Raw genomic sequence first — 8,817 nt, forward strand, 5'->3', positions numbered from 1 at the left:
ATAATAAAAATATGATAAAAACTAACTAAAACATACTAAAAACATACTAAAAACAATGCCAAAAAGCGTATAAATTATCCGCTCATCAATAAGCTCAGCCCAGAGGCCTTTTGCTTCATCTAGTTTCTTCCTTAGAGCATGTAGTATTACTTTATTTTCAGCTTCAGCTAACCCGTTTGTTTGTGGGTTCTCTACTGATGAAAAGTGTTGTTTGATTTTCAGTTCCTGCAAGAATGATGTGAATTTTTTATTGGCAAACTGGCGGCCATTATCGGTGATAATGTGCCGAGGAATGCCGAATCTACAGATAATAAGCTTCTATACAAAGGAAATCATTTGTTGTGAAGTGATCTTTGCTAAGGGCTGTGCTTCTATCCATTTTAGGAAGTAATCAATTGCGACTATTGAAAAATAATCAATTGCTACAACCAGAAATTTTACCTGACCTGCTGCTGTGGGGAAAGGGCCAATGATATCTATGCCCCATTGGTTGAACGGCCAACTTACCTCGGAGTAGTGTAAAAGTTCGGTCGGGAGATGTGTGATCGGACTGTGTTTCTGGCAGCTGTTGCAGCTTTTAACTTTTGCTTGGCAATCCTCTCGTATTGTCGGCCAGTAAAATCCTGCTCTAAGGATTTTTGAAGACAGACTTCGGACTCCGAGGTGTGTACCACAGACCCCTTCATGTGCTTTGGCAAGTGCAAGTTCGGCTTCTGTTCTACAAAGACATTTTAGTAATGGACAAGAGAATCCTCGTCTATATAGATAATTGTTATAAATTGTAAAAAAGGAGGCTTGTCGGCGAAAGTGTCGAGGATTTTTGATGTCACCTGGCAGGATCCCTGTCCGAAGATAATCTATGTATGGAGATCTCTAATCTGCTTCCTGTGTTACACTTAAGAAATGTTGACTGATAAAGGGATGACCCGTTTGGTTGAGTACTGGCGAGTTTAAACAGAATGTCAGCTCGGCAATTACTCTCCCTGGATATGTGCTGTATTTTGTACTTTGAAAATTTTGAAAGTAAATTTTGTACGATGTCAAGGTATTTTGAAAGCAAATGGTCTTTTACTTGGTATAAGTTGTTTACCAGCTGGACAATGAGTAAGGAGTCGCAGTATACCTTAAGTTTGGTGATGTTTAGATCGGATGTGAGTCTAAGTCCGACAATTAGGGCTTCGTACTCACTTTGATTGTTGCTTGCTTTAAATGAAAAATTGAGGGAATGTTCGATGACGTTGCTATGGCTATCATCAAGTATGACCTGCTCCACATCCTTGTGGGTTGGAGGACCCATCGACGTATAAGGACCATTTGATGTAATCTTCAGTTGTGTTTGGAACTGAGAACTCGGCTATGAAGTCGGCCAAGAATTGGGACTTGATAGATGTTCGGCCTTCGTATTTGATATCAAATTCCGATAGCTCCACCGACCATTTTACTAGTCGGCCAGCCAGCTTAGGTTTCTGAAGGACTTGTCGCAAAGGAAGATCTGTTCGAACGTGGATTTCATGGCTCTAAAAATATGGTCGAAGTCTTCTGGCCGAGAAGACAAGGGCTAGGGCTAGCTTCTCAATGCTCGGATACCGAAGCTCGGCATTTTGAAATGTTTTGTTGGTAAAATAGATCAGGAACTGCTTCTTTTCCCTTTCTGCAACAAGTGCAGAGCTTCTAGCCCAGTTAGTGACAGATAAATATAAGAATAATCGTTCCCCCTGAAGGATGGTTTGTAAGATTGACGGTTTTGAAAGATTTTCTTTAATAATTTTGAATGCTTGTTCGCAGTCATCGGTCCATTGGAAAGCTTTTTTCTTTTTTAAAGTTTGAAAAAAAAACATAGAGATTTAAAAGCAAAGCAAGGTAGAAATCTAGAGAGGTCAGCAAGTCTCCCTGTTAACCGTTGGACTTCTTTGATGGTTTGTGGGCTTGTCATGTCTAAAACAGCTCGGCATTTTTCTGGATTTGCCTCGATACCGCGGCTAGTGAGCAAGAAGCCGAGGAGTTTACCGCTCTGGACCCTAAATGTGCACTTCTCGGGATTTAACCGCAAGTTGTATTTTCTTAGTTATCTGAAGATTTCTGCGAGGTCATCAAGGTGATTGTTGCCGACTTTTATCTTGGCGACCATATCGTCAACGTAGACCTCAATATTCCGGCCGTTCTGTTTGGCGAAGACTTTGTCCATTAGATGTTGGTATGTTGCATCTGCATTCTTAAGGCCAAATGACATTACTTTATAACAATAGTTTCCATATTTAGTAATAAAGGCTGTCTTATTTTGATCGAAGGGATGCATTTAGATCTGGTTATAGCAAGAAAATGCATCCATAAAGCTGTTTTTTCATAACCAGAGGCATTATCAACTAAGCAATCAATAGAAGGCAAAGGGTAGGAATCTTTGGGGCATGTGATGAGCGGATATTTTATACGCTTTTTGGGGGTAATTTCATGTAGATTTTAGTATGTTTCAGTTAGTTTTTAGTAGATTTTTATTAGTTTTTAGGAAAAAGTCATATTTCTGGACTTTACTATGAGTTTGTGTGTTTTTCTGTGATTTCAGGTATTTTCTGGCTGAAATTGAGGGAGCTGAGCAAAAATCTGATTCAGGCTGAAAAAGGACTACTGATGTTGTTGGATTCTGACCACCCTGCACTCGGAATGGTTTTTTTGGAGCTACAGAAGTCCAATTGGTGCGCTCTCAATTGGGTTGGAAAGTAGACATCCAGGGCTTTCCATAAATATATAATATTCCATACTTTGCGTGAAGATAGATGACGTAAACTGGCGTTCAACACCATTTCCAAGTTGCAGTCTGGCGTTCAGCGCCAGAAACAGGTTGCAAGTTGGAGTTCGACGCCAGAAACAGGTTACAACCTGGCGTTTGACTCCAGAAACAGCCCAGGCACATGAGAAGCTTAAGTCTCAGCCCCAGCACACACCAAGTGGGCCCCAGAAGTGGATTTCTGCACTATTCATCTTAGTTTACTCATTTTCTGTAAACCTAGGCTACTAGTTTAGTATTTAAACAACTTTTAGAGACTTATTTTGTACCTCATGACATTTTTAGATCTGAACTTTGTACCTTTTGACGGCATGAGTCTCTAAACTCCATTGTTGGAGGTGAGGAGCTCGGCAGCGTCTCGATGAATTAATGCAATTATTTCTGTTTTCCATTCAAACACGCTTGTTCCTATCTAAGATGTTCATTCGTGCTTCACTATGAAGAACGTGATGATCTGTGACACTCATCACATTCTTCAATCCATGAACGTGTGCCTGACAACTACCTCCATTCTACATTAGATTGAATGAGTATCTCTTAGATTCCTTAATCAGAATCTTCATGGTATAAGCTAGAATCCATTGGCAGCATCTTTGAGAATCTGGAAAGTCTAAACCTTGTCTGTGGTATTCAAAGTAGGATTCTGGAATTGGATGACTGTGACGAGCTTAAAACTTGCGAGTGTTGGGCGTAGTGACAGACGCAAAAGGATCAATGGATCTTATTCCGACATGATCGAGAACCGACAGATGATTAGCCGTGCTGTGACAGAGCATTTGGACCATTTTCATTGAGAGAATGGGAAGTAGCCATTGACAACGGTGATGCCCTACATACAGCTTGCCATTGAAGGAGCCTTGCATTTATGAAAGTGAGAAAGCATTATGTTGCAGGAATTCAGACGACAAAGCATCTCCAAAACTGCAACATATTCTCCATTACTGCATAATAAGTATTTATTTCATGTTCTTTTACTTTTTACAATTAAAACTAAGAATTATTATTGATATTATATCCTGACTAAGAATAATAAGATAACCATAGCTTGCTTCAAGCCAACAATCTCCGTGGGATTCGACCCTTACTCATGTAAGGTATTACTTGGACGACCCAGTGCACTTGCTGGTAAGTTGTGTGGATTACAAAAGTGAAATTGCAATTTTGTGCACCAAGTTTTTGGCGCCGTTGCCGGGGATTGTTTGAGTTTGAACAACTGACGGTGAATCTTGTTGCTTAGATTAGGAAAAATTTATCTTTTTGGTTTAGAGTCACTAGAATTGCATTTTCTATTATTTTTTTTAAATTTTTCTTCAAAAAAAAATATTTTTCTTTATTAATTGTTAGTTTTTCGTGAGTTTAGTGTCTTGTTGTAAGTTTGGTGTCAATTGCATGCTCTTTATTTTTCCTTGATCTTCAAATTGTTCTTGTCAATTTTTCTTGTTTAATCTTTGGTTTTTCCTATTCTCTATGTTTTTCGTGTTTTCCTTGTGCATTTTCAAAATATTAGTTTTCAAAAAAAAATTTATTTTTAGTTATTAAAAATACCTCTTTAAAACACGTTACATTTATAGCTCAATTGGGCATCTTCTTTTTAAAAATCTTTTTCAAAAATAATTTTTCTTTAATTGAATCTTGTGCCAAACTTTAAGTTTGGTGTTTTCTTGTTAATCTGTCTTTAATTTTCGAAAATTTTATTGTGTTTTTTTTTTAAATTTTAAGTTTGGTGTTCCTTCTTTTGTTCTTGTTGTTCTTGTGAATCTTCAAAGTGTTCTTGAGTCTTCTTTATGTTTTGATCTTAAAATTTTTAAGTTTGGTGTTCCTTGGTGTTTTCCCTCCAAAATTTTTGAAAACAAGGAGCATTAGATCTAAAAACTTTAAGCCTTGTGTCTTTTGTGTGTTTTTCTCTTTCATCAAAAAATATCTTTTCTAACTATTTTTAAGCAATTATTTCGATTTTTTTTAAATATTTCAGATTTCAACTTTAATTTTTAAAATTATAGCTTTTTCAAAAATATTCTAACCACTTTTTCTCTCCTCATTTTTTCGAAAATTTTTAAAATATTTTTTAAATTTTATTTTTAAATTTTATTTTAGTTTTTATTTTATCTAACAAAGTTGCCAGTATTCCGGTCTTCCACAGGAAGAACCTACAGAGTTTCTGGCACAGTTTTTACAAATTACTGACACAGTACATGATAAGAAAGTAGATTAGGATGTCTACAGATTATTACTGTTTCCATTTGCTATAAAAGACCAAGCTAAAAGGTGGTTAAATAACCAACCTAAGGCTAGCATAAAGACATGGAAACAGTTGTCAGAAAAATTCCTGAATCAATACTTCCCTCCAAAACGGATGGCACAGCTAAGGCTGAGCATCCAAGGCTTTAAACAAGGAGATAATGAATCCCTTTATGATGCTGGGAGAGATACAGAGAGATGCTAAGAAAATGCCACTCTGAAATATTTTCAAAATGGGTGCAGTTAGACATCTTCTACTATGGGCTTACAGAAAGAGCTCAGATTTCTTTAGACCACTTAGCTGGTGGATCTATACACATGAGAAAGACAATAGAAGAAGCTCAAGAGCTTATTGATACAGTTGCCAGAAATCAGCATCTGTACCTAAGCAGTGAACCTTCTATCAACGAAGAGGCTAAAACAGTAACTGATGAACTCAGTCCTACAGAACAAGTTACTGAATTCAATCAGCAACTGGATTTTCTAACAAAACAGCTAGCCGAATTCAAGGAGATACTACAAGAAACAAGAATGGCTAATATGAATATGGAAGTACAGTTGAAGCAAATAGAACAGTAGTTATCAAAACAAATAACAGAAGAGTACCAAGCAGTTCAATTAAGAAGTGGAAAAACATTAAACACCTCACTTCAAGGTAGCAGAAAGCCAAGAAATGAGCAAACTACCCAAAATCCATCTGAGGACAGTAAAAGCCCAGAGAGGAATAATTCTGGTGCTCAAATGCCAGAAAATTGGTGGAAAGCTGGCGTTGAACGCCCAAACCATGCTCAGTCCTGGCGTTCAACGCTAGAAACAGACAAGGAATCAGCATTAAACGCCCAAAAGAAGCACAGTTCTGGCGTTCAGACGCCAGAAACAGGTAAGGAGCTGGCGTCTAACGCCACTCCAGCTTCCACCCCTGGTATTCAAACGCTAGTGGGGGATCAGACACATACAAGTGCTGATAGCAACCCCTCTAAAAAGGCTTCTCAACCCACATCTGTAGGCAATAAACCTACAACAACTAAGGTTGAGGAATACAAAGCCAAAATGCCTTATCCTCAGAAACTCCGCCAAGCGGAACAGGATAAGCAATTTGCCCGCTTTGCAGACTATCTCAGGACTCTTGAAATAAAGATTCCGTTTGCAGAGGCACTTAAGCAAATACCCTCTTATGCTAAGTTCGTGAAAGAGATCTTAAGTCATAAGAAGGATTGGAGGGAAACTGAAAAATTTTACCTCACTGAAGAATGCAGTGTAGTCATTCTGAAAAGCTTATCTGAGAAGCTTAAAGATCCCGGAAGTTTTATGATTCCATGCACATTAGAGGGTACTTGTACCAAGCAAGCTCCATGTGATCTTGGGGCAAGTATCAACCTAATACCTGCATCTACTATCAAAAAGCTTGAGTTGACTGATGAAGTTAAACCAACCCGGATATGTCTCCAACTTGCTGATGGCTCCATTAAATACCCATCAGGCATGATTGAAGACATGATTATCAAGGTTGGGCTATTTGCCTTTCCCACTGACTTTGTGGTACTGGAAATGGAGGAGCACAAGAGTGCAACTCTCATTCTAGGAAGACCTTTCCTAGCAACTGGCCGAACCCTTATTGACGTCCAAAAAGGGGAAGTAACCCTGAGAGTCAATGAGGATGAGTTTAAGTTGAATGTTGTCAAAGCTATGCAGCATTCAGACACCCCAAATGAGTGCATGAGCATTGATATTATTGACTCTCTGGTAAAAGAGGTCAATATGACTGAGAGTCTCGAATCAGAGCTAGAGGATATCTTTAAAGATGTTCAGCCTGATCTAGAGGAATCAGAGAGAATAATAAAACCTCTAAAAATCCCTCAGGAAGAGGAAAAACCTCCTAAATCCGAGCTTAAACCATTACCACCATCCCTGAAATATGCATTTCTGGGAGAAGGTGATACCTTCCCTGTGATCATAAGCTCTACCTTAGAGCCACAGGAAGAGGAAGCACTAATTCAAGTGCTAAGAACACACAAGACAGCTCTTGGGTGGTCCATCAGTGATCTTAAGAGCATTAGCCCAGTAGCAGATCACCTGTGATAAGCGGATATTTTATACGCTTTTTGGGGGTAATTTCATGTAGATTTTAGTATGTTTTAGTTAGTTTTTAGTAGATTTTTATTAGTTTTAAGCCAAAAGTCATATTTCTGGACTTTACTATGATTTTGTGTGTTTTTCTGTGATTTCAGGTATTTTCTGGCTGAAATTGAGGGAGCTGAGCAAAAATCTGATTCAGGCTGAAAAAGGACTGCTGATGCTGTTGGATTCTGACCTCCCTACACTCGGAATAGATTTTTTGGAGCTACATGAGTCCAATTGGCGCGCTCTCAATTGTGTTGGAAAGTAGACATCCAGGGCTTTCTAGCAATATATAATAGTTCATACTTTTCGTGAAGATAGATGACATAAACTGGTGTTCAACGCCAGTTCCATGTTGCAGTCTGGCGTTCCGCGCCAGAAATAGGTTGCAAGTTGGAGTTCTACGCCAGAAACAGGTTACAACCTGGTGTTCGACTCCAGAAACAGCCCAGGCACATGAGAAGCTTAAGTCTCAGCCCTAGCACACACCAAGTGGGCCCCAGAAGTAGATTTCTGCACTATTCATCTTAGTTTACTCATTTTCTGTAAACCTAGGCTATTAGTTTAGTATTTAAACAACTTTTAGAGACTTATTTTGTACCTCATGACATTTTTAGATCTGAACTTTGTACCTTTTGATGACATGAGTCTCTAAACTCCATTGTTGGGGGTGAGGAGCTCTACAACGTCTCGATGAATTAATGCAATTATTTCTGTTTTCCATTCAAACACGCTTGTTCCTATCTAAGATGTTCATTTGTGCTTCACTATGAAGAAGGTGATGATCCGTGACACTCATCACCTTCCTCAATCCATGAACGTGTGCCTGACAACCACCTCCGTTCTACATTAGATTGAATGAGTATCTTTTAGATTCCTTAATCAGAATTTTCGTGGTATAAGCTAGAATCCATTGGCAGCATCCTTGAGAATCTGGAAAGTCTAAACCTTGTCTGTGGTATTCCGAGTAGGATTCTAGGATTGGATGACTGTGACGAGCTTAAAACTCGTGAGTGTTGGGCATAGTGACAGACACAAAAGGATCAATGGATCTTATTCCGACATGATTGAGAACCGACAGATGATTAGCCGTGCTGTGACAGAGCATTTGGACCATTTTCATTGAGAGGATGGGAAGTAGCCATTGACAACGGTGATGCCCTACATACAGCTTGCCATGGAAGGAGCCTTGCATTTATGAAAGTGAGAAAGCATTATGTTGCAGGAATTCAAAGGACAAAGCATCTCCAAAACTCCAACATATTCTCCATTACTGCATAGTAAGTATTTATTTCATGCTCCTTTGCTTTTTACAATTAAAACTAAAAATTATTATTGATATTATATCATGACTAAGAATAATAAGATAACCATAGCTTGCTTCAAGCTAACAATCTCCGTGGGATTCGACCCTTACTCACGTAAGGCATTACTTAGACGACCCAATGCACTTGCTGGTTAGTTGTGCAGATTGCAAAAGTGTGATTGCAATTTCGTGCACCAGCATGCTTTGTTGAGATCGGTGAAATCAACACACATGCGTCATTTACCGTTATGATTTTTAACCATGACGACATTCGCCAGCCATGTTGTGAATCTTATTTCTCATATGAAACCCGCGTTGATGAGCTTGTTGGTTTCTTCCAAGGAGGCTTGTTTTCAGTCATGGCTGAGATTCC

This window comes from Arachis duranensis, chromosome 1, assembly GCF_000817695.3.
Source record: "Arachis duranensis cultivar V14167 chromosome 1, aradu.V14167.gnm2.J7QH, whole genome shotgun sequence".
NCBI lineage: Eukaryota > Viridiplantae > Streptophyta > Magnoliopsida > Fabales > Fabaceae > Arachis > Arachis duranensis.